The sequence below is a fragment of the Oncorhynchus nerka genome, linkage group LG3 (genome assembly GCF_034236695.1).
Source record: "Oncorhynchus nerka isolate Pitt River linkage group LG3, Oner_Uvic_2.0, whole genome shotgun sequence".
NCBI lineage: Eukaryota > Metazoa > Chordata > Actinopteri > Salmoniformes > Salmonidae > Oncorhynchus > Oncorhynchus nerka.
The window spans coordinates 32,647,905-32,675,498 of record NC_088398.1 but is presented as its reverse complement, the minus strand read 5'-3'; the positions used below and the strand labels follow the sequence as shown (position 1 = coordinate 32,675,498).

The following is a 27,594-nucleotide window of genomic DNA, read 5'->3' as shown; positions in this document are numbered from 1 at the left end:
AGCCACTCAAATGTTAGTGGTGGCTGTTTAACAGTCTGATGGCCTTGAGATCGAAGCGGTTTTTCAGTCTCTCTGGACTACATCCAAGTGTTCCTGAGGAAATGGAACTAACCAAGGCAAGAGGGTCCTTACGAAGTGGTCATAGCAACACCAACAGTCATCCAAGTGAAAGGAAGCAACACGTGGTACCATCTAAACCAGTGCACAGAGTCCCGGCAGGGAGAAGGAGGCGACCACCGAGCCATGAAGAGGCTGAGGATGCTGATAAACCAGGCGGGTGTCCGGATGGAACGGGAGCAGAGATCAGTGCGCCAGGCAGGAGCCAAGATGTTAATGTGCCAGGGAGGAGCCAGGAAGAAGCCGAAGGAGAGGCGGATCAAGAAGCATCTTCTAATAGCCATGAGATGCTCTCGCCTGAATATCCAGAGAATCCAGGGATGGGGAGGAGTGACGTGCCTGTTGCTTCTGATGACACACCTGCTCTGGCAGATACCCCAGACAGAGGCGCTGTCTAAGGGGAAGGAGAAACAACGACAGGAGAATGGAAATGAGACTTTTCTTACCATCAACTTCTCTGCCCTCACATGGTCTCCATACCAGACAGTGGTAACCAAGACAGATGAAGAACGGTAGAATTACCTTGAAAGTAACAGTGGCAAACCTAGAAGAAATGGTAAAATCACCAGTAGTACACAAATCAAATCAAATCAAATGTATTTATATAGCCCTTCGTACATCAGCTGATATCTCAAAGTGCTGTACAGAAACCCAGCCTAAAACCCCAAACAGCAAGCAATGCAGGTGTAGAAGCACGGTGGCTAGGAAAAACTCCCTAGAAAGGCCAAAACCTAGGAAGAAACCTAGAGAGGAACCAGGCTATGTGGGGTGGCCTGTCCTCTTCTGGCTGTGCCGGGTGGAGATTATAACAGAACATGGCCAAGATGTTCAAATGTTCATAAATGACCAGCATGGTCAAATAATAATAATCACAGGCAGAACAGTTGAAACTGTAGCAGCAGCACGGCCAGGTGGACTGGGGACAGCAAGGAGTCATCATGTCAGGTAGTCCTGAGGCATGGTCCTAGCGCTCAGGTCCTCCGAGAGAGAGAAAGAAAGAGAGAAAGAGAGAATTAGAGAGAGCATACTTAAATTCACACAGGACACCGGATAGGACAGGAGAGGTACTCCAGATATAACAAACTGACCCTAGCCCCCCGACACATAAACTACTGCAGCATAAAAACTGGAGGCTGAGACAGGAGGGGTCAGGAGACACTGTGGCCCCATCCGATGACACCCCCGGACAGGGCCAAACAGGAAGGATATAACCCCACCCACTTTGCCAAAGCACAGCCCCCACCAGTGACTCAGCCCCTGTAATAGGGTTAGAGGCAGAGAATCCCAGTGGAAAGAGGGGAACCGGCCAGGCAGAGACAGCAAGGTTCGTTGCAAGGTTCGCTACTCCAGGGCCTTTCCGTTCAGCTTCACACTCCTGGGCGAGACTACACTCAATCATATGACCCACTGAAGAGATGAGTCTTCAGTAAAGACTTAAAGGTTGAGACCGAGTTTGCGTCTCTCACATGGGTAGGCAGACCATTCCATAAAAATGGAGCTCTATAGGAGAAAGCCCTGCCTCCAGCTGTTTGCTTAGAAATTCTAGGGACAATTAGGAGGCCTGCGTCTTGTGACCGTAGCGTACGTGTAGGTATGTACGGCAGGACCAAATCAGAGAGATAGGTAGGAGCAAGCCCATGTAATGCTTTGTAGGTTAGCAGTAAAACCTTGAAATCAGCCCTTGCCTTGACAGGAAGCCAGTGTAGGGAGGCTAGCACTGGAGTAATATGATCACATTTTTTGGTTCTAGTCAGGATTCTAGCAGCCGTATTTAGCACTAACTGAAGTTTATTCGGTGCTCTATCCGGGTAGCCGGAAAGCAGAGCATTGCAGTAGTCCAACCTAGAAGTGACAAAAGCATGGATTCATTTTTCTGCATCATTTTTGGACAGAAAGTTTCTGATTTTTGCAATGTTACGTAGATGGAAAAAAGCTGTCCTTGAAACAGTCTTCATATGTTCTTCAAAAGAGAGATCAGGGTCCAGAGTAACGCCGAGTTCCTTCACAGTTTTATTTGAGACGACTGTACAACCATTAAGATTAATTGTCAGATTCAACAGAAGATCTCTTTGTTTCTTGGGACCTAGAACAAGCATCTCTGTTTTGTCCGAGTTTAAAAGTAGAACGTTTGCAGCCATCCACTTCCTTATGTCTGAAACACATGCTTCTAGCGAGGGCAATTTTGGGGCTTCACCATGTTTCATTGAAATGTACAGCTGTGTGTCATCTGCATAGCAGTGAAAGTTAACATTATGTTTTCGAATGACATCCCCAAGAGGTAAAATATATAGTGAAAACAATAGTGGTCCTAAAACGGAACCTTGTGGAACACCGAAATTTACAGTTGATTTGTCAGAGGACAAACCATTCAGAGACAAACTGATATCTTTCCGACAGATAAGATCTAAACCAGGCCAGAACTTGTCCGTGTAAACCAATTTGGGTTTCCAATCTCTCCAAAAGAATGTGGTGATCGATGGTATCAAAAGCAGCAATAAGGCCTAGGAGCACGAGGACAGATGCAGAGCCTCAATCTGATGCCATTAAAAGGTCATTTACCACCTTCACAATTGCAGTCTCAGTGCTATGATGGGGCCTAAAACCAGACTGAAGCATTTCGTATACATTGTTTGTCTTCAGGAAGGCAGTGAGTTGCTGCGCAACAGCCTTTTCAAAAGAAATTGAGAGGAATGGAAGATTCGATATAGGCCAATAGTTTTTTAAATATTTTCTGGGTGAAGGTTTGGCTTTTTCAAGAGAGGCTTTATTACTGCCACTTTTAGTGAGTTTGGTACACATCTGGTGGATAGAGAGCCGTTTATTATGTTCAATATAGGAGGTTCAAGCACAGGAAGCAGCTCTTTCAGTAGTTTAGTTGGAATAGGGTCCAGTATGCAGCTTGAAGGTTTAGAGGCCATGATTATTTTCATTATTGTGTCAAGAGATATAGTACTAAAACACTTGAGTGTCTCTCTTGATCCTAGGTCCTGGCAGAGTTGTGCAGACTCAGGACAACTGAGCTTTGAAGGAATACGCAGATTTAAAGAGGAGTCCGTAATTTGCTTTCTAATAATCATGATCTTTTCCTCAAAGAAGTTCATGAATTTATTACTGCTGAAGTGAAAGCCATCCTCTCTTGGGGAATGGTTCTTTTTAGTTAGCTTTGCGACAGTATCAAAAAGGAATTTCGGATTGTTCTTATTTTCCTCAATTATGTTGGAAAAATAGGATGATCGAGCAGCAGTAAGGGCTCTTCGATACTGCATGGTACTGTCTTTCCAAGATAGTCGGAAGACTTCCAGTTTGGTGTGGCGCCATTTCCGTTCCAATTTTCTGGAAGCTTGCTTCAGAGCTTGGGTATTTTCTGTATACCAAGGGAGCTAGTTTCTTATGAGAAATGTATTTAGTTTTTAGGGGTGCAACTGCATCTAGGGTATTGCGCAAGGTTAAATTGAGTTCCTCAGTTAGGTGGTTAACTGATTTTTGTCCTCTGGCGTCCTTGGGTAGACAGAGGGAGTCTGGAAGGACATCAAGGAATCTTTGTGTTGTCTGTGAATTTATAGCACGACTTTTGATGTTCCTTGGTTGGGGTCTGAGCAGATTATTTGTTGCAATTGCAAACGTAATAAAATGGTGGTCCGATAGTCCAGGATTATGAGGAAAAACATTAAGATCCACAACATTTATTCCATGGGACAAAACTAGGTCCAGAGTATGACTGTGATAGTGAGTAGGTCCAGAGACATGTTGGACAGAACCCACTGAGTCGATGATGGCTCCGAAAGCCTTTTGGAGTGGGTATGTGGACTTTTCCATGTGAATATTAAAGTCACCAAAGATTAGAATATTATCTGCTATGACTACAAGGTCCGATAGGAATTCAGGGAACTCAATGAGGAACGGTGTATATGGCCCAGGAGGCCTGTAAACAGTAGCTATAAAAAGTGATTGAGTAGGCTGCATAGATTTCATGACTAGAAGCTCAAAAGACGAAAACGTCTTTTTTTTTTGGTCAATTGAATTTTGCTATCGTTATAATGTTATCAACACCTCCACCTTTGCGGGATGCACGGGGGATATGGTCAGCCAGGAGGTGAGGCCTCATTTAACACAGTAAATTCATCAGGCTTAAGCCATGTTTCAGTCAGGCCAATCACATCAAGATTATGATCAGTGATTAGTTCATTGACTATAATTGCCTTTGAAGTAATGGATCTAACATTAAGTAGCCCTATTTTGAGATGTGAGGTATCATGATCTCTTTCAATAATGACAGGAATGGAGGAGGTCTTTATCCTAGTGAGATTTCTAAGGCGAACACCGCCATGTTTAGTTTTGCCCAACCTAGGTCGAGGCACAGACACAGTCTCGATGGGGATAGCTGATCTGACTACACTGACTAGTAGTCAGTGCTAGTGGCAGACTCCACTAAGCTGGCAGGCTGGCTAACAGCCTGCTGCCTGACCTGCACCCTATTTCATTGTGGAGCTAGAGGAGTTAGAGCCCTGTCTGTGTTGGTAGATAAGATGAGAGCACCCCTCCAGCTAGGATGGAGTCCGTCACTCCTCAGCAGGTCAGGCTTGGTCCTGTTTGTGGGTGAGTCCCAGAAAGAGGGCCAATTATCTACAAATTCTATCTTTTGGGAGGGGCAGAAAACAGTTTTCAACCAGCATTTGAGTTGTGATTCAGTTTTCAACCTGAATGACAGTGATCAACACTTTGTGTGAAGCGGTTTAGAGAGTGGGCATCTCTTTAAACAAAGCAACTTGGAGGTTAAAGTGGAGGCCGGGGTAAGCCAATCAAAGTTAAAATCCTCTAAAATGAATGATTTGGATGACAGAAAAGGTTTGTAAAGAACACTAAAGTTGTAAAGGATACTGTAAAGACACAACCCCATCAAAATTTGTCAAAATAGTCCTCATGATAAGAAACCCAACACCAGAGTGACATCTTCTGCACAATAACGGGACTCCAACTTTCCTCCATAGTAAATTCATGGGAACACGAGAAAACACTCCAACTTGTGTGTACACTTGTACTACCTACAATTTTTTTTTCAGCTGTCAGAGCTGTGTAGATTGTTAAAGTGGAGGTGTGTCACCACATGACCAGTACCCTACATGCCGTGTTCAATGATGTATATAAACACTGGATTGCTATTGACCAATAAGAGGCTTTGAAGCCATTGACAGTCCCCAGAAGAAATCCTCTATAGGAATTTATTTATTTATTTTAATTTTACTAGGCAAGTCAGTTAAGAACAAATTCTTATTTTCAATGACGGCCTAGGAACAGTGGGTGTTCAGGGGCAGAACGACAGATTTGTACCTTGTCAGCTCGGGGATTTGAACTTGCAACCTTTCGGTTACTAGTCCAACGCTCTAACCACTAGGCTAAACTGCCCCCCCTATTCACTATTCATTCAGGATTATCCATAATCATGGTATCATCCACATTCAGATTGGTGAGACCAGCATTGTATAGACCTGAGCATGGGCGTTTCCTGTTATAGTTTCTGTCTATAGGCTGAGAGCAACAAAATGGAGTTGTGGTCAGATTTTCCGCAGGCTGGTCAGGGGAGGCCTTTGTATGCATTGCGGAAGTTAGAGTAGCAATGATCCAGAATGCTACCAGCTTGTGTCGCGCATTTGATATGCTGATAGAATTTAGGAAGTCTTGTTCTCAGGTTAGCTTTGTTAAAATCCCCATATGCAATAAATGAAGCATCAGGACGTATGGTTTCCAATTTACATAGAGTCCAGTGATGTTTTTTCAGGGCTGACGAGGTATCTGCTTGGGGGGGATATACACTGCTGTTACTATAATCGAAGAGAATTATCTTGGAAGATAATGCGGTCGGCATTTGATTGTAAGGAATTCTAGGTCAGGTGAACAAAAGGACTTGAGTTCCTGTATGTTGTTGTGATTACATCATGAGTCGTTAATCATAAGGCATACACCCCCGCCCTTCTACTTACCAGAGAGACGTTTGTTTCTGTCGGCGCGAAGCATGAAGAAACCGGGTGGCTGTACCGACTCTGACAACATATCCCGAGTGAGCCATGTTTCCGTGAAACAGAGAATGTTACAATCTCTGATGTCTCTCTGGAAGGCAACTCATGCCCTAATTTCGTCCACCTTGGTATCTAGAGATTGGACATTGGCGAGTAATATGCTCAGAAGCGGTGGATGGTGTGCTCGCCTTCTGAGTCTGACCGGTAGGCCACTCCATCTGCCTCTCAATAACAAAAGTTTATCTCAATACTGTGTTATATACCCTTTGTTGGCAATGACAGAGGTCAAACGTTTTCTGTAAGTCTTCACCAGGTTCTCACACACTGTTGCTGGTATTTTGGCCCATTCCTCCATGCAGATCTCCTATAGAGCTGTGATGTTTTGGGGCTGTTGTTGGGCAACACGGACTTTCAACTCCCTCCAAAGATTTTCTATGAGGTTGAGATCTGGAGACTGGCTAGGCCACTCCAGGACCTTGAAATGCTTCTTACGAAGCCACTCCTTCATTGCCCGGGTGGTGTGTTTGGGATCATTGTCATGCTGAAAGACCCAGCCACGTTTCATCTTCAATGCCCTTGCTGATGGAAGGAGGTTTTCACTCAAAATCTCACGATACATGGCCCCATTCATTCTTTCCTTTACACGGATCAGTCGTCCTGGTCCCTTTGCAGAAAAACAGACCCAAAGCATGATGTTTCCACCCCCATGCTTCACAGTAGGTATGGTGTTCTTTGGATGCAACTCAGCATTCTTTGTCCTCCAAACACGACGAGTTGAGTTTTTACCAAAAAGTTATATTTTGGTTTCATCAGACCATATGACATTCTCCCAATCTTCTTCTGGATCATCCAAATGCTCTCTAGCAAACTTCAGACAGGCCTGGACATGTACTGGCTTAAGCAGGGGGACACGTCTGGCACTGCAGGATTTGAGTCCCTGGCGGCGTAGTGTGTTACTGATGGTAGGCTTTGTTACTTTGATCCCAGCTCTCTGCAGGTCATTCACTAGGTCCCCCCGTGTGGTTCTGGGATTTTTGCTCACCGTTCTTGTGATCATTTTGACCCCACGGTGTGAGATCTTGCGTGGAGCCCCAGATCGAGGGAGATTATCAGTGGTCTTGTATGTCTTCCATTTCCAAATAATTGCTCCCACAGTTGATTTCTTCAAACCAATTGCAGATTCAGTCTTCCCAGCCTGGTGCGGGTCTACAATTTTGTTTCTGGTGTCCTTTGACAGCTCTTTGGTCTTGGCCATAGTGGAGTTTGGAGTGTGACTGTTTGAGGTTGTGGACAGGTGTCTTTTATACTGATAACAAGTTCAAACAGGTGCCATTAATACAGGTAATGAGTGGAGGACAGAGGAGCCTCTTAAAGAAGAAGTTACAGGTCTGTGAGAGCCAGAAATCTTGCTTGTTTGTAGGTGACCAAATACTTATTTTCCACCATAATTTGCAAATAAATTCATTAAAAATCCTACAATGTGATTTTCTGGATTTTTTTTCTCATTTTGTCTGTCATAGTTGAAGTGTACCTATGATGACAATTACAGGCCTCTCTCATCTTTTGAAGTAGGAGAACTTGCACAATTGGTGGCTGACTAAATACTTTTTTGCCCCACTGTATATATATATATATATATATATATATATATTTTTTTTTTTTTGGGGGGTCCAAAGTAGGTCAATTTGTTCCTTTTGTAATTATTATATATTTTTTTCATCTGCAAAAGTTCACTTCAGCGCCATCATAGGCTGGTCTTCCCTGGTTGTCTGACTGTGCTGAGACCCCTCTCACCATTTGATCACCATTTGATTACCTTGGTGTACATTTATACATTATATTATCCAAGAATATAATCAATGATTCAATCATTTAAATTACCCTTATTCCCAGATCCCAGACTGTAGACTACCCATGAACTCAAGATGGAACTTTGTATCCATTCACTGATTGTTATAATATACTGCAAAATACACCTGACCTCAGTAGACGGGTCTTCCCTGGCTGTCTGACCCTGCTTGGGACCCCTGTCACCATCTGATCCTGCTAAGACATGATGAGAATAGTGTTGTGTACTGACTGTGCTTCAACTTCTGTTGAAACGAGACAAAACAAACACTACAAAACATTTCCATACACACAACAGCTGTTAGATACTGCTACCTGACAGATTGCTGGATGAATTGGCCGTGGTAGCTAAGTTAGTTCATTCATTTCAGACAGAACTTCAGTCGAGAGGGGATGAAACATTAGCTAAGGTTACATGTCAGTTACACTACTAGTTCAGCTCTGGGAATATATATTTTTTCTTTCTGTTAAGGCAAAAAGCAGTTACCATGCCAGCTACATCAGTCAAATAAAGAGTAGCCAGTTTCTGCCCTACTTGCTTTTACAAATTAGAAAAAAAGCACAACACACACATATAACAGCTGCCTCTGTTCGCATGTTCTGTGGTCTCCGGACGGTCCTATATCCAAAACTCCCGAGCTGGCAAGTCTGTCGTTCTGCCCCTGAACAGGCAGTTAACCCACTGTTCCTAGGCCGTCATTGAAAATATGAATTTGTTCTTAACTGACTTGCCTAGTTAAATAAAGGTAAAATAAATATCCAGCCGGTTGAAACCACCAAACAGCCAACCCGACCACTCTGAGTCGTCCGCATTGTCCTAAAGCACACTCTTCTTTTCTTTATAATCACAATGTAATGATAAAACTGGGGGGTGACAAAAATGCAATTCCAGAATGTGGGGGGGTCATGAGGGGTGGGCATGCTGTCCCCAGTGAAAGTTGCACCCGTGGTACTACATATGTAATTAAAATAAATAATTCTGCTGCTCTCCCTGTTGGCTACAACTTCCAATACCATCATCTCCATCTTTGTGTACATAGGAGGGTGCCCTGGACCTGCTGAATGAACTGAAGAGCTTCAACATGACGCTGAAACTTCTGCAGGTAGAGGACCTTCAACAGTAAAATCCCACTCACCTGTTATGTATTATTTAGGTGTGCAGAAGTTTCATATTTTAGACTACTTCTACGTTCAACATTAACAATTATCAAATGCATGGGGAATACAGTGCAGTCAATTTCCCCAAAAACAGGGAATGGATTATATAGTTATGCCTACTCCAAATGATGTGTAAACTCATTATTTCAAGGATCTAATGCAACAAAACATTCTCTCCTCTGAATAGGAAACGAGGATCGGCATGTCTGTGAATGGAATCAGGAAGCACTGCACAGACGACGTGGTCGTTTCCCTGTCCAAGATCCTCATCAAGGACTGGAAGAGACTGCTGGGTAGGATTGTTGGAGACTGTCTTTTAGAACGTGGAGCTGTCTGGAGTTGCGTTTTACAGTTTACACAGTACGTAGAGACAACATTTTACCCTCTTTGCCCCCTAGATGCTGCACGTACTCAGTGTACTGAGAGGCCCAATGAGATGAAGAATGGGGTTGACTCCAACAAATTCATAGGGTCCCCAGTCAGGTCCCCCTTAGAGAAAGACACCAGGTAGGTGCATACACACATACTCAAACCATTGCCTGCGTGTGAAGGCAAAAATGTAAACATAGAAAAGGGGAAGATACAGTATCTGGTGTGGCCTGTGTTTTTTTGCTATAGTCACAAGAGGCTGGATGTTTCCGATTCAGATCCTGAATCTGAAAAGGAAGAATACTCTGACAAACAGCGAAAAGAGAAGCACAATGTTGAACACAAAAAAGACGAGAGAGCTGTTGACCTTAAAAAAAGAGCGATATACAGAGGCATTCAAAAACGAACAGCATGCAGAACAATCCAAAAATGGAAAACGTATAGAAGATGCCAGAAAAGAAAGAACTGTAGAACACTCCAAAAAAGAACAACACTTAGAAGAACCGAAGAATCCAGAAAAGAAAGACATGTACCTGTACATGACACAAAAAAAATGAAAGACGTGCAAGAACCCAAGAAGGAAAGATATTTTGAAGAACCCAAGAAAGACATTACTGAATGAGTGGTTTGTACAGATATAAGGCTACAGTTTGAGATGTTTATATTGGAAGCCCTTGAGATGGATTGCACACTAACCTTGTTGTTTCACTGACTTGTTCATACAGCATACCACTGGGCACAACATGTCATTTCAACGTAGAAATGTGGGTAATATTTAGTTGACATGTTGATCAATGAGATTTCAACCTTTATTCACCCACTCAAAAAGCCAGCTGGAAGTTTGGTGAATTATAAATGCGTCATCACTGTGCTTGCAACCATCTAAAAGCATATCTAAATTCCAATGGGAAAACAATGTCAGATTATTGGTTTAGTTCTCATCTAAATGTGTTAGCAGTGTACTGTCAACCATTTTAAAAGCACCACAAAGTTGAAAAGGGGAATACAATGTCAGATTATTGGTTTAGTTCTCATCTAAATGTGTTATCAGTGTACTTTCAACCATTTTAAAAGCACAACAAAGTTGAAAAGGGAATACAATGTCAGATATTTAGTATTTATACCTAAACGTAATGTTTTATCAATATGCTTCTTCTAATTGCACTACCAAATTACCTGGAATGCAGTTGAGATTACATTAAAATTACATAGTGCAAGTGTTCAATGCTGTAGATATTCGGCACAGATTATTATAGCAATTGTGAAGATCTCCACAGAACGGCAAACTTTGCATGCTATCTTGAACATGCACACTTTCTATGATTACATAAGAAGACATTTATAGTTACAGTAGGCTAACTTCAATGTGGCCGTAGATGTGTTACTCATTGTAGCCCTTTCCTGCAGTCATAATTAATGTATCCGGTGTTTCTATGTCAAACGGGTTTGTTATAGTTCAGTCGTCTGTGATGTATATAAAGTGTAATATTGGGATGCAAACTAAACATTTTATACATCTCTATATATCTGATATGGTACATCTTCTTTTTTTAAGCCCATAACCATCCAAGTAGATATGAAACACTCTGTGTGACCCTGTTTAGCCCACTGCAGTAAAAAGTTAAGGTTGAATAAATACTGTTACTTTAGTTTGTAAAATAGCCTTAACTTTATGCCATTTACTGTATTCCAAAAGTCATATTGAATTGTGTTTGGTTGTCAACACAATCAAATATCAACATTTAAATGATATATAATGCTTGGATAGTTTAATCTGTGTCACGTTCTGACCTTAGTTCCTTTGTTTTGTCTTTTGTTTTAGTATGGTCAGGGTGTGAGTTGGGTGGGTTGTCTACGTTCGTTTTCTATGATTTGCCATTTCTGTGTTTGGCCTGGTATGGTTCTCAATCAGAGGCAGCTGTCAATCGTTGTCCCTGATTGAGAACTATATTTAGGGAGCACCAGCCTTACGCATAGTGTCCCCGGTTCGCCAGCACAGCCTAGTGCGGGCTATTCCACCTTGCAGCACTGGCCTGGCTACGGGGAGCATTCAACCAGGTAAGGTTGGGCAGGCTCGGTGCTCGAGACCTCCAGTGCGCCTTCACGGTCCGGTCTATCCGGTGCCACCTCCACGCACCAGCCCTCCGGTGGCAGCCCCCCCGCACCAGGCTGTCTCTCCATCTCCTCCCTACAGGTGCTCCCGCCTGTCCAGCGCTGTCAGAGTCTTCCTCCTGCCCAGCGCTGTCAGAGTCTTCCTCCTGCCCAGCGCTGTCAGAGTCTTCCTCCTGCCCTGAGCGGCCGGAGTCTCCCGGTCTGTCCTGAGCGGCCGGAGTCTCCCGTCTGTCTGTCCTGAGCGGCCGGAGTCTCCCGTCTGTCTGTCCTGAGCGGCCGGAGTCTCCCGTCTGTCTGTCCTGAGCGGCCGGAGTCTCCCGTCTGTCTGTCCTGAGCGGCCGGAGTCTCCCGTCTGTCTGTCCTGAGCGGCCGGAGTCTCCCGTCTGTCTGTCCTGAGCTGCCGGAGTCTCCCGTCTGTCAGCCAGGAGCTGCCGGAGTCTCCCGTCTGTCAGCCAGGAGCTGCCGGAGTCTCCCGTCTGTCAGCCAGGAGCTGCCGGAGTCTCCCGTCTGTCAGCCAGGAGCTGCCAGGGCCGTCTGTCAGCCAGGAGCTGCCAGGGCCGTCCGTCACGCCGGAGCTGCCGGAATCTCCCGTCCATTCGGGACCCGGGGCTAGGGTCCCCAGTCCGAGGTCGGCAGCGAGGGTCGCCGTTCTTAAGAGGCCACGGGGCGGATAAGAGGCGGAGAAAAACTTTGGTAGAATGGGGTCCACGTCCCGCGCCAGAGCCACCACCCAGGACAGACGCCCACCCAGACCCTCCCCTATTGGTTCAGGTTTTGCGTCCGGAGTCTGCACCTTTGGGGGTACTGTCACGTTCTGACCTTAGTCCCTTTGTTTTGTCTTTTGTTTTAGTATGGTCAGGGTGTGAGTTGGGTGGGTTGTCTATGTTAGATTTCTATGATTTGCCATTTCTGTGTTTGGCCTGGTATGGTTCTCAATCAGAGGCAGCTGTCAATTGTTGTCCCTGATTGAGAACCATATTTAGGGAGCCTGGTTTCTATTGTGTTTTGTGGGTGGTTATTTTCTGTCTAGTGTGTTTTGTCACCTTACAGAACTGTTTCGGTTTCGTTTCTTTCTCTTTGTTATTTTGTTAAGTGTTCTGAGTTTAAATAAATATCATCATGAACACATACCACGCTGAGCTTTGGTCCTCACCTCATTCCAACGACGATCGTTACAATCTGAGCCACTGGCCTAATCCTATTCTTTAATTTTTTTTTTTAGTTGGAGATGTGAATCCAACATAATTTCTTAACTTGACGACACGTTATTATGCAAGTTATTGTATTGCAAAAGTGATATTGAATTGTGTTTGATTGTCAACTCAACCAAATATCAATATTTGAACATCAATGTGTATTTTGTGCCATTGACTTAGTCTGGCTTTAATTCCAGTTTGTTTACAAATTAATAAGGTATATGTTGGATTCATTTCTCCATTTCAAAGTTAAAGATTGCGACTAAATCCGTTTGTGCCCAGTGGGTAGTGACCTTGAAGAGTGACTTAGCCAGCACCCACTTCTGCATGGTGTGATCATGATCAATGCATGCTTTCCTTAATCATTCGATTTGTGCTAGTTGTATTAGTTCTAGAAAGCATGGTTTTACTCAGTTTCCATTCAGGAGAGATTCTTCAGACACTCTGTCTCCTTTTCATCCTCGTCCCACCCCTCCGTCCAGATCAAATCAAATCAAATTTATTTATATAGCCCTTCGTACATCAGCTGATATCTCAAAGTGCTGTACAGAAACCCAGCCTAAAACCCCAAACAGCAAGCAATGCAGGTGTAGAAGCACGGTGGCTAGGAAAAACTCCCTAGAAAGGCCAAAACCTAGGAAGAAACCTAGAGAGGAACCAGGCTATGTGGGGTGGCCAGTCCTCTTCTGGCTGTGCCGGGTGGAGATTATAACAGAACATGGCCAAGATGTTCAAATGTTCATAAATGACCAGCATGGTCGAATAATAATAAGGCAGAACAGTTGAAACTGGAGCAGCAGCACTGTCAGGTGGAAGTTGAAACTGGAGCAGCAGCATGGCCAGGTGGACTGGGGACAGCAAGGAGTCATCATGTCAGGTAGTCCTGGGGCATGGTCCTAGGGCTCAGGTCAGTTGAAACTGGAACAGCAGCATGGCCAGGTGGACTGAGGACAGCAAGGAGTCATCATGTCAGGTAGTCCTGGGGCATGGTCCTAGGGCTCAGGTCCTCCGAGAGAGAGAAAGAAAGAGAGAAGGAGAGAATTAGAGAACGCACACTTAGATTCACACAGGACACCGAATAGGACAGGAGAAGTACTCCAGATATAACAAACTGACCCCAGCCCCCCGACACATAAACTACTGCAGCATAAATACTGGAGGCTGAGACAGGAGGGGTCAGGAGACACTGTGGCCCCATCCGAGGACACCCCCGGACAGGGCCAAACAGGAAGGATATAACCCCACCCACTTTGCCAAAGCACAGCCCCCACACCACCACCTTCACAGATGTCTCTCAGTGAAGGTGAAGAAGGAGAGGTCAGAGGGCATGCTGTTTGTGAATAGACTGAGTTGTCTATTATGGTCCATAGTTTGTGATAGATCATCATCTACCTGTGTTTTATCAGACACAGTGAAATGTGCCCTGACATCACTGTTTTACCATTTGTTTTGTTGTCATAGGTTGTACTTTATACAGCACAGCAAAGTCAAAATCATTGCATCAATGAACATGTTCCTCCTTTTTTGATGATAAACTGTCAGCGATACACAGGAAATGACAAAAGTGCCTCCCGGGTGGTGTAGTGGTTAAGGGCGCTGTACTGCGCCAACAGAGACTCTGGGTTCGTGCCCAGGCTCTGTCATAACCGGCCGCGACCGGGCGGTCCGTGGGGCGATGCACAATTGGCCTAGTGTCGTTAGGGAGGGTTTGGCCGGTAGGGAAATCCTTGTCTCATCGTGCACCAGTGACTCCTGTGGTGGCCCGGGTGCAGTGCACGCTAACCAAGGTTGCCAGGTGCACTGTGTTTCCTCTGACACATTGGTGCGGCTGGCTTCCGGTTTGGATGGCGCTGTGTTAAGAAGCAGTGTGCGGCTTGGTTGGGTTGTGTATCGGAGGACGCATGACTTTCAACCTTTGTCTCTCCCGAGCCCGTACGGGAGTTGTAGCGATGAGACAAGATAGTAGCTACTAAACATTTGGATACCACAAAATTGGGGAGAAAAAGGGGTCAAATAAAAAAATAAAAAAAATTTAAATGACAAAAGTTTTCAGAATTGCAATAGATTTAGTCTGTTGGCTTTTCATTTAGGAAAAAAGCTCCTCCTGACCCTAATGCCCCACTTCCTCCTCTTCATCCTCATCCTTCTATGCCCACTGCAGCAGAGGTCAGAGTCAGCTTCTCTTCTGTCAAACTATATTTATTTCACAAGACATATTGGACTACAGTATAAATTGTCCTTCCTGTATTATAATTATGCAAAAATGTGTATTCTATTCTACTGAGCCATTTACTTTATGTTCGTTCGTATTCTTATATTTTATTACTTCTTATAGTTGTTGCATTGTCGAGGAGCAACCTGCAAGCAGTGATGGCAAAAGTCCGGAATTGTCATACTTGTGTAAAAGTAAAGATACCGTAATAGAAAATGACTCAAGTGAAAGTCACCCAGTAAAATACTACTTGAGTAAACGTCAAAGTATTTGGTTTTAAATATACTTAAGTATCAAAAGTAAATGTAATTGCTAAAATATACTTAATTATATTTACTTGAGGCGGCAGCCTAGTGGTTAGAGCATTGGGCCAGTAACCGAAAGGTTACGGAAAATGGGTGTCAAGGAAAATGTATGGAGTAAAAATATATCATTTTCTTTAGGAATGTAGTAAAGTAAAAGTTGTCAAAAATATACATTGTAAAGTACAGATACCGCAAAAAAACTACTTAAATAGTGTAGTTTTACTAAAGTACTTTACACCATTGCCTGCAAGTAAGCTTTTCATTGGATGGTGCATGTGTATCCCCTATACACGACTAATAAAACTTTAAACATGAGTGTGCTACTATACTATCGATAGCAATGATGAATAGTAGTGATGATTGAAAATAATATTTTACATTTAGAAAAGAGCCTCCGTGGATTTCTGTGGTTAGAAAAGAGACTCCAGACCCCAATGCTCCTTTTGCACCTCTCCATCTCCATCCTCCCCCGCCCGTCAGTGGAAGTCAAAAAGGAGAGGTCACTGTGATGTTGCATGGTTGTTTTTTTGTGTGGTTACTTTTGAGTGTTAGCAATGTTTGTTCTCTGTGACATTGTTGAACTGCTCCTATTGACAGATATGCTAAATGGATTATATTCATTCCGACACAACGGATTTTTATTGCTTTTCCTTGTGAAGTTTCAAACATCACTTTCTTTGCTCTTTGCTACCCAGAGAGGAGTTGTCAGATTACAAACCCGTTTCTCTGAAGGTGATGTCATCTGACCATGTGAAAAAGGATGGGTCTGGGATCTGTAAATCATACTACCTCATTCATGTTAAGTTTGCTCAATTGTGTTTAGCCTTTTCAGTACATGTTCCTAATGTCATGATAAATATAGTATCCAACAGTCATTTTCTTCCTGTTTTCTTCCTGTTATATAGTGCCTTCGGAAAATATCCAGACCCTTTGACCTTTTCCCCATTTTGTTAGGTTCTCTGGGTAGCACATTACCCGATAATGACTAAGAAAAATCGAGTTTAGAAATTATCGCTAATTTATTAAGAATAAAAACAAAAAAAGATCAGTATTCAGACCCTTTGTTGAAGCACCTTTGGCAGTGATTACAGCCTCGAGTCTTCTTGGGTATGACACTACAAGCTTAGCACACCTGTATTTGGGGAGTTTCTCCAAGTCTTCTCTGCAGAGCCTCTCAAACTCTGTCAGGTTCGATGGGGAGCGTCGCTGCACAGCTATTTTCATGTCTCTAGAGATTTTTGATTGGGTTCAAGTCCGGGCTCTAGCTGGGCCAGCCACTCAAGGACATTCAGAGACTTGTCTCGAAGCCACTCCTGCGTTATCTTGGCTGTGTGCTTTGGGTCGTTGTCCTGTTGGAAGGTGAACACCAGTCTGAGGGCCTGACTAGTCTCCCAGTCCCTGCTGCTGAAAAACAACCCCACAGAATGATGCTGCCACTACCATGCTTCAACGTAGGGATGGTGCCAGATTTCCTCCAGAATGCTTGGCATTCAGGCCAAAGAGTTCAATTTTGGTTTCATCAGACCAGAGAATCTTGTTTTTCCATGGCCTGAGAATCTTTAGGTGCCTTTTGGCAAACTCCAAGTGGGCTGTCATGTGCCTTTTTTTACTGAGGAGTGGCTTCCGTCTGGCCTCTACCATAAAAACCTAATGGTGGAGTGCTGCAGAGATGGTTGTCTTTCTGGAAGGTTCTCCCATCTCCACAGAGGAACTCTAGAGCTCTGTCAGAGTGACCATTGAGTTCTTGGTCACCTCCCTTGACCAAGGCCCTTCTCTCCCGATTGCTGAGTTTGGCCGGGTGGACAGCTCTAGGATTAGTCTTGGTGGTTCCAAACTTCTTCCATTTAACAATGACGGAGGCCACTGTGTTCTTAGGGACCTTCAATGCTGCAGAAATGTTTTGGTAGCCTTTCCCCAGATCTGTGCCTCGACACAATCCTGTCTCGGAGCTGTACAGACAATTCCTTCGACCTCATGGCTTGGTTTTTGCTCTGACATGCACTGTCCACTGTGGGACCTTATATAGACAGGTGTGTGCCTTTCCAAATCATGTCCAATCAATTGAATTTACCACAGGTGGACTCCAAGTTGTAGAAACATCTCAAGGATGATCAATAGAAACAGGATGTACCTGAGCTCAATTTAGAGTCTCATAAGCAAAGAGTCTGAATACTTATGTAAATAAGGTATTTTTGTTTTGCAAACATTTCTAAAAACCTGTTTTCGATTTGCCATTATGGGGTGTTCTGTGTAGATGGCTGAGGAAATTGTTTTATTTGATCCATTTTAGAATAGGGCTGTAACAAAACAAAATTTGGAAAAAGTCAAAGGGTCTGAATACTTTCATGACATTCTCTAAATGTGGATGATTATATAATGTTGTTAAATTAGATGAAGATTATTATGAGCACAGTTGCAAAGCACTGCTAACCGTTCTCCTTTTGCAGAAAATACTCGGATAGCAAAGTGCCCAAAAGACCATCTGTTGATGCTAAGGAAGAAAGGTTGGCAGGCCATAGTGCACAGGTGCATGCATAATTATACACTGCATGTTGGCCTATGTGCTTGTTTAAGTTGAATCCCAATCAATTGATTGGACATGATTTGGAAAGGCACACTATATAAGTAGTTTTTTGCAGGGACTGGGAGACTCTTTTCTATGAGTTGTGGTTGTATTATTTGGTGATATTAGAGAGTTGTGTTAACCCCTTCATTGGTGCAGAGGACTTCATAGGGAAATACTGCATGTGTGAATATTTATCTGTGCTTCGCCACCTTGTCATGTTGTCTGCCCTCTGCTGGTGAAGCTGTTTGATCAAGCATGCCTGCTCCCTGAATGCTGTGTGCTTTTTGCCAATCAGCAATGGCTGCAATACATACAAATGTTTCCTGTTTCAGAAACGATTTGTCAGATTCCAAACCAAAACCTGCTAAAAGACCAAGTCTGGATGGCAAGAAAGACAGGTCTGCATAAGCAAGATCATATTATGTACCCAATTATTGGTGGATGTACAGTCGTGGCCAAAAGTTTTGAGAATGACACAAATACAAATTTCCACAAAGTTTGCTGCTTCATTGTCTTTAGATACTTTTGTCAGATGTTACTATGGAATATATTATAATTACAAGCATTTCATAAGTGTCAAAGGATTTTATTGACAATTACATGAAGTTGATGCAAAGAGTCAATATTTGCAGTGTTGACCCTTCTTTTTCAAGATCTCTGCAATCCACTCTGGCATGCTGTCAATTAACTTCTGGGCCACATCACGACTGTACCTGACTGATGGCAGCCCTTTCTTGCATAATCAATGCTTGGAGTTTGTCAGAATAGCAAGGTGCTCCATCATCCTGGAAAAAGCATTGTTCGTCACCAAACTGTACTTGGATGGTTGGGAGAAGTTGCTCTCGGAGGCTGTGTTCTTAGACAAAATTGTGAGTGAGCCCACTCCCTTGGCTGAGAAGCAACCCCACCCACACATGAATGGTCTCAGAATGCTTTACTGTTGGCATGACACCGGACTGATGGTAGCGCATTCTTGTCTTATCCGGACAACCTTCTTTTCCGGATGCTCCAAACAATCGGAAAGGGGATTCATCAGAGAAAATGACTTTACCCCAGTCCTCAGCAGTCCAATCCCTGTACCTTTTGCAGAATATCAGTCTGTCCCTGATGTTTTTCCTGGAGAGAAGTGTCTTCTTTGCTGCCGTTTTTGACACCAGACCATCCTCCAAAAGTCTTCGACCTCACTGTGCGTGCAGATGCACTCACACCTGCCTGCTGCCATTCCTGAGCAAGCTCTGTACTGGTGGTGCCCCGATCCCGCAACTGAATCAACTTTAGGAGACGGTCCTGGCGCTTGCTGAACTATCTTGGGCACCCTGAAGCCTTCTTCACAACAATTGAACTGCGGGAAGTTCTTGATGATCAGATAAATGGTATATTTAGGTGCAATCTTACTGGCAGCAATATCCTTGACTGTGAAGCCCTTTTTGTGCAACGCAATGATGACGGCACGTGTTTCCTTGCAGGTAACCATGGTTGACAGAGGAAGAATAATGAATCCCAGCATCACCCTCCTTTTGAAGCTTCCAGTCTGTTATTTGAACTCAATCAGCATGACAGAGTGATCTCCATCCTTGTCCTCGTCAACACTCACACCTGTGTTAACAAGATAATCACTGACATTATGTCAGCTGGTCCTTTTGTGGCAGGGTTGAAATGCAGTGGAAATGTTTTGGGGGATTCAGTTCATTTCCATGGCAAAGAGGGACTTTGCAATAAATTGCAATTCGTCTAATCACTCTTCATAATATTCTGGAGTATATGCAAATTGCCATCATACAAACTGAGGCAGCAGACTTTGTGAAAATTAATATTTGTGTCATTCCCAAAACTTTTGGCCACGACTGTACTAAGCTTCACTCTAAAAACACTTATTGACCTCACTTTTAAACCTGTATGAAGTGAACGTTGAAGGAAAATAATTCAATCAAGAAATATTGTAATTTGTAAAGCTCTTTTCTCACACCCAAGGCACTGATTTGTTTTATATAATAATAAAAGCAGACAACAATCAATGCTATATACAGGTGTTGTCCAATCCGTTGAAAATAATTAACATTGGTCATTGAAAGCTTTTCTGAACAGCTCAGTCATTTAGCTTTGCCTTAAGTAAGGCCAGAGACTCTACAGCCCTGACAGTGACTTTAAGTGCGTTCCACAGCCTAGGAGCCGCACAACTGAAAGCCCTGTCACCCATAGTTTTTTGTCTGCTCTAAGGGAGATGGACTTGTAGGAGTGAACGGAGTGTACGACGAAGTCAGACAGATACTTGGGTCCAGAGTTGTGGATAGCTTGTTAGGTGTGAACCATAATTTTAAAGTCAATGTGTGAGCATGTGGGGAGCCAGTGGAGGTTGAACATAGCTGGAGTGATGTACTCATGGGGGAAGTGTGGTTGAGGACACATATGCAGCACAGTTCTGGACATATTGTAGCCTTCTTAGGCACTTGTCATATTTGTCAACCAACACGGTATTACAATAGTCCAGACGGGATAAGATAAACGTGTGGATGAGTTGCTCAGCTGAAGGCTGTAAAAGTGTAGGTTACATAGGTCGTAACCTGGCAATGCTCCATAGATAGAAAAATGGAACTTTGATAACACTTCTGATGTGGGCCTCAAACGAGAGCTGACTGTCAAATATCACACCCAGATTGCGGACCTCACTGGAGGGGAGGACCTTGACACCATCAATATTGAGGCTGTAGCTGCTGATTTAGTCAATGATGCGAGTGCCAATCAGGAAGGCCTTTTTGCAGTTTAACTGCAGGAAACTCAGCTGTATCCACGCTTTGCTGTCCTGCAGGCAACTGACCAGGAATGCAATGGCATTGGCAGTGTTTGTGGAGATATACAGCTGAGTGTCTTCAGCATAAAAGTTCAAGCCCAGTCCATGTTTCCCAGTGGCAGCATGTAGATCCAAAACAGTAGCTGCCCTAGGACCGAGCCTTGAGGGACCCCCTGGCGGATCAGTGAGATACGACCTGAACCAGACCTGGACAGTGTCTGACAGGGCCGGTAGCTTCACCTTGCGGTCCAGCAGAATGGCATGGCTGACCGTGTCAAATGCTGCATTGAGGTCCAGCAGTATGAGGATGCTGGCACCCCCAGAGTCTGCATTCATGAGGAGGTCATTGGTGACCCTTACCAAGGCAGTCTCTGTGTCTGAAACCAGACAGGAAGGGCTCAAGTAGATTGTGAGTGGCAAGATGTTGTTGGACTTGGCTAGACATATCATGTTTGAGGAGCTTACTCAGCAAGGTCAGGTTGGAGATAGGCCTGTAGTTCTGGAGGTTATCAGGGTCAGATACAGGCTTTTTAAGTACTGGTGTGACTGCGGCGAGTTTGAGCTGTGGAGGGACACATCCAGTGGTTAATGATTTCTGTGAAAAAAAGGCTCCAGAACAGATAACTAGGACTTGACAAGTGAGGTGGGGTTAGGGTCAAGTGAGCAAGTGGTGGGCCTCATTGTTCTAACCAACTTGGTTACATCAGCTGCAGTGACTGTGGTGAACATGGAGAACCTTGACCCAGGGAGCATAGGACTGTGTAGATCAACTACAGGGTCTGGAGAGGACAGGATGGTGTTATTGAGATTTTCAATTTTGCTTTGGAAGAAACAAAGGTATTGATTGCACCGTTCTGGGGAGGTTGAGGTAGCAGAGTTGTTCACAGGCTGAAGGAGCTTGCTCACTGGGAGTAACCACTGCTGTTGCTGATCAGTTGGGAGTAGTAGTAGTAACATGGTCAAATGAAAGTAAAAAAAGCAATATCTAGCACTCACTCAGATGAACAGCAGTCTCACATGGTGACATGTTTTCCTCTCTCTCTCTCGTTGTTGTAGAAAGGACTCCACTATAACTCCAAGCACAGCCTTTCTGTGAAACGTCATTCGACTGACTCCAAATCCGACAGGTAGATACTGGCTCTCATTCAGATTCATTACTATGACCGACACTTCTCTGGTCATTACTGCTAATATCCTTAATATGTTGCCATGAGCTATCCAGTGGGCGAAGTACATCCGTCAGCATCTAGTTTTAATTGATATTCGATTGAATTTCAAATAACATGACATCAATATGAAATCAACATAAGCGAAAAGGAGTGGAAAAAGTACTCAATTGTCATACTTAAGTAAAAGTAAATGCTAGTAGATTATTTATTTTTTTACAGACAGACTGGGGCACACTCAAACACTCAGACATAATTTACAAATGCAGTATTTGTGTTTAGTTAGTTAGCCAGATCAGAGGCAGTAGGGATGACAATGCATTCTATGTGCGTGAATTGGACCATCATTCTGTCCTACCTGAGCATTCGAAATGTAACGAGTGCTTTTGGCTACCAGGGAAAATGTATGGGAGTTAAAAGTATTTTAGTTTCTTTAGGGATGTAGTGGATTAAAAGATTCCAAAAATATACCAAACAAAAATAAGAACGCAACATGTATAGTGTTGGTCCCATGTTTCATGAGCTGAAATAAAAGATCCCAGAATTTTTCCATACACACAAAAAGCTTATTTCCCTTAAATTGTGTGCACAAGTGAGCATTTGTCCTTTGCCAAGATAATCCTTCCTCCTGACGTGTGGCATATCAAGAAGCTGATTAAACAGCATGATCATTACACAGGTGCACCTTGTGCTGGGGGCGTAGATGGCCACTCTAAAATGTGCAGTTTTGTCACACGACACAATACCACAGATGTCTAAGTTTTGAGGGAGCGTGCAATTGGCATGCTGACTGCAGGAATGTCCACCAGAGATGTTGCCAGATAATTGAATGTTCATTTTAGATAATTTGGCAGTACAACCAACTGGCCTCACAACCTCAGACCAAGTCTCACCATGTGAGCCCAGGACCTCCACATCCGGCTTCTTCACCTGCAGGATCGTCTAAGACCAGCCACCCGGAAAGCTGATGAAACTGTGGGTTTGCACAACCAAAGAATTACTGCACAAACTGTAAGAAACCATCTCAGGGAAGCTCATCTGCATGCTTGTTGTCCTCACCAGGGTCTTCACCTGACTGCAGTTCGGCATCTTAACTAACTTCAGTGGCAAATGCTCACTAGCACGCTGAAGAAGTCTGCTCTTCACAGCTGAATCCCGGTTTCAACTGTACCGGGCAGATGGCATTGTGTGGGCAAGCGGTTTGCTGATGTCAACGTTGTGAACAGAGTGCCCAATGGTGGCTGTGGGCTTATGGTATGGGCAGGCATAAGGGCAGGCATAAGCTACGGACAACTAACACAATTGCATTTTATCGATGGCAATTTGAATGCACAGAGATATGTGACGAGATCCTGAGGCCTATTGTCATGCCATTCATCTGCCCCCATCACCTCATATTTCAGCATGATAATGCATGACCACATTTTCTGGAAGCTGAAAATGTCCCAGTTCTTCCTTGTCCTTCATACTCACTAGACATGTCACCCATTGAGCATGTTTTTGATGCTCTGTATCGACATGTACGACAGCGTGTTCCATTTCCCGCTAATATCCAGCAACTTCGCACAGCCTTTGAAGAGGAGTGGGACAACATTCCACAGGCCACAATCAACTCTATGCGAAAGAGATGTGTCGCACTGCATGAAGCAAATTATTGTCACACCAGATACTGAATGGTTTTATGATCCACTCCCCTACAATTTGTTTAAGTTATGTGACCAACAGATGTGTATCTGTATTTCCAGTCATGTGAAATCCATAGATTAGGACCTAATTTCTTTAGATGAACTGTAACTCAGTAAAATATTTTACTAAATTGTTTCATTTATAATTTTGTTCAGTGTATAAATAGTAAAGTATAGATACCACCAAAAAACGACTTATGTATATTTACTTAAAGATACAGAAAATATTGCATCATAACGGGCCAGATTTTTGTATTTTTCAAATTATGTATCCTGAGAACTTGATTGCTGACATACAAAATATTGTGGGTCTATATCAACAATGGACTAAGAAATCTAGCCCGTATGATGATTTTGGATCATATGATGCTCCGTTTTGCAACTTTCAAAATACAGTAATCTTGTCCTGTATGAAGCATTTTGCATCATATGAAGCAAAATGCATTTCTGTATTTTGAAAGTTAGGTAACTTGATTGCTTTCAGAATAGAGCAATCTGGCCTGTATGATGCATTTTGTGTCATATGATGCGTTTCGCAAAAATGGATCATATGGGCCAGATTTTTGTATTTTGAAAGTTACGTATCTTGATTGTTGACATGCAAAATATTGTGGGACTATATCTACAATGGACTGATGAAACAAATACCAAGACACATTTTGGGGTGTAGTTTTACTTTAAGTACTCTACAACACTGCAAGCGAGCCATGTCATTGTATTTTAGTTAAAATGTTGATTTAAAAAAAACAATTTCCATGTATGTTTTCCACATTTTGACAAAGTTAAAATAAAAAAATATATTTGTTGAAATGCCATTGACATGGAACCCCTTCTCTCTTTCAAATTGTCAATAATTTACTACCTCTCTTTAGGAGGGACTCTATGGGTTCCAAGAATAGCAGCTCACCCTCAGCTAAGAAGCTCTCTAGTGAGACGTAGAGTGCCCCTTTCTTATGCAGATAGAAAAGCTCATTTCCTTTTCTTATTTATTTTACTGCGTCATTAAGGCTTTTTTTATTTACTTTGCATAATGGAGCGCATTAAGATACGGATGTTAGTTCACTCCATTGCTTTTTCTGTCTCTGTGTTTGTTTCAGGAAAGAATCTCATGGCTCCAAGTCCTCTCACCCTGGCCCTCTGCAGAGAAAGTCCTCAACGGACAGTATTGAACGGTACCCTTTTTAACTGGAAAATACTATCTACTGTACTACTGATAGCAATATGGATCCGATTTTAAACTCTCGATTGACGTATATGCTGTTTGGCTTGTGTACGATGACCAGGAGAAAGAAAGAGATGCCAAAGATCCCCACCACCCCCACCAGTCCCATGTCCCCCTCCTTCAGCTCAGCAGGGGTTCCCCTGTCCCCTTGCCTGGCCACTGGAGAAACCATCAGGGACAACTGCATCGAGATGCTGGCTGATGCTCTTCGCACAGATGGTGGGGAAAAGACCAGCCACTAACTGAATGAATCAAGAGTACAAGTACAGAGACTCACAGAGATACAAGTAACAAGAGATCAACCTACACATAAAGTGACTCAATTCATTCACAGTACAGTATGGAAATGAACGGTTACATTAAATTAATAGTGGTTACATTACACACAGAATGATAGATTTTGTAGATGAAAAAGAGTAAACGTAATACCCTCAGTTTTCTCTCCTCAGATAACTTCAAAGAATTTGGGACAAACTGTGACTCGATGGCAGCAGAGATTGAAGATCATTTCCTTTTAAATCTGCATGTGGTTCTGAAGTATTTTACCAATTTGGGTTGGTTTCAGTTTGCAGTGTGTTTGCAGAGCTGCCATTTGCTCTCTTGGCTTTGAATATAACACATTTTATATTTGTTTGATCTTCGATTGTCACCGTTAGATATTTCAACTAGGTGGTGATGAAAGCTTCCTTAACTGTCCTCCGCTGCACATTTTACAAGGAGATGGGAGCCACAGATATGAAGTATAAAAACAGGGTGCGGAGCTGCATCAGCAACCTGAAGGACCCCAAAAACCTTGGGCTGCGGAGGAACGTCCTGGCTGGAGGCATCGAGCTGAGACGCTTCGCCATCATGTCTGCTGTGGTACTGTAAACTTCTGCCATATCAACCCATGACCCATCCCTGCCTCTAACATATTCCTAAGATGTTGTATTAATGAGAGAGGGTCAAGAAAGTCAAGCACCTACCAAAACATTTGAGTAGACACATTTCCCTCAGAGATTTAGTCTGTCTGTCTGTCTGTCTGTCTGTCTGTCTGTCTGTCTGTCTGTCTGTCTGTCTGTCTGTCTGTCTGTCTGTCTGTCTGTCTGTCTGTCTGTGTCTGTCTATCTCTATCTCTATCTCTATCTGTCTATCTAGGAGATGGCTAGTGATGAGCTGAAGCAGCTGAGGAACAATCTGACTAAGGAGGCCATTAGGGAACACCAGCTGTCCAAAACCAGCGGTACCATTTATGATCTGTTTCAGTGCAGCAAAAAGAACTGCACCTACAACCAGGTAAACATACCATATTCTGCATATTACAAGGTATATACTATATTTTACTTAAACAGATACACACTGCACTGAAAACATACATATGCTCTACATACTGACCCAATATCAGTTTTATATTGTACGCTCTACCCGTTCCAGTTACATTTTACACAGTGAGATACAGTGGAGACAGCCTGTGCTGTTGAATGAAAGCTGCCTTTGTATTAACTGTGTGTGTGTGTGTGTGTGTAGATGCAGACCCGCAGCGCTGACGTGCCTATGACCACTTATGTTCTTTGTAACGAGTGCGGGAACCGCTGGAAGGTGAGCCATTTCCCTCACCAGTTCAGATAAAGCCCATTAAAATACATAACGCTAGCCCAGCACATACAGTGGTGTCTGGAGGCATAACAATGGTCCACAGACATAAATAATCTATTAATTTACTAATATTAATTTGTTTTCTATTCCAGTTCTGCTGATGTGGGCCCAGCTCCAATGACGATGTTGCAGACCACATTTTTCTATGAGGGGTTATAATGTTTAGCAATGAGTAATTTTACAAAAACAAAAATGAATACTTACAATTTATAATTGACTTTTTAAAATGGGCTCCCGAGTGGCACAGCGGTCTAAGGCACTGCATCTCAGTGCAAGAGGCATCACTACAGTCTCTGGTTAAAAGAGCAGCTAAAATGTATATACATATTTATGAATAGTTGATTATTTTCATATGTACTGTATAATATATGAAATAGTAATAAGTCTCCTACATATTGCTTTGCATCATAATTGAATGAGTAAACAGTATTGAAATTATGCTAATTAATACAAAATAATGTCATTGTCAAATTCTGTTTGAACTACCGGTGAAATGGAAAAGTCAATATACTGTACCACTAAGAGCAGCCACAAGATGGCGAGGAAGAGTAATTTATACTGTAAGAGCTCCCACTTGCAAATGATGTATCATTTAGGGAGTGAATGTTGTTTACAGTACCAGTCAAAAGTTTGTACACACCTACTCATTCAAGGGTTTTTCTTTATGTTTACTGTTTTCTACATTGTATAATAATAGTGAAGACATCAAAACTATGAAATAACATATATGGAATCATGCAGTAACCAGAATTTTTTAAACAAATCAAAATATATTTGAGGTTCTTCAAAGTAGCCACCCTTTGCCTTGATGACAGCTTTGTACACTCTTAGCATTCTCTCAACCAGCTTGATGAGGTAGTCACCTGGAATGCATTTAAATTAAAAGTTAATTTGTGGAATTTCTTTCCTTAATGCATTTGAGCCAATCAGTTATGTTGTGACAAGATAGAGGTGGTATACAGAAGATAGACCTATTTGGTAAAAGACCAAGTCCATATTATGGCAAGAGCAGCTCAAATAAGTTCATTAGAGTTAACTGCACCTCAGATTGCAGCCCAAATAAATGCTTCAGAGTTCAAGTAACAAACACATCTGAACAGTTCAGGAGACTGACTGCATTATTTATTTTATTTTATACCTTTATTTAACCAGGCAAGTCAGTTAAGAACACATTCTTATTTTCAATGACGGCCTGGGAACA

The 27,594-nt window shown here is 43.0% G+C and overlaps 1 pseudogene; it reads left to right on the top strand.

The window, feature by feature from the left end:
* Positions 1–243: 243 nt before the first annotated feature.
* LOC115114306 (transcription elongation factor A protein 3-like) lies at positions 244–26,494 on the top strand (annotated as a pseudogene).
* The last annotated feature ends 1,100 nt before the right edge of the window (positions 26,495–27,594 follow it).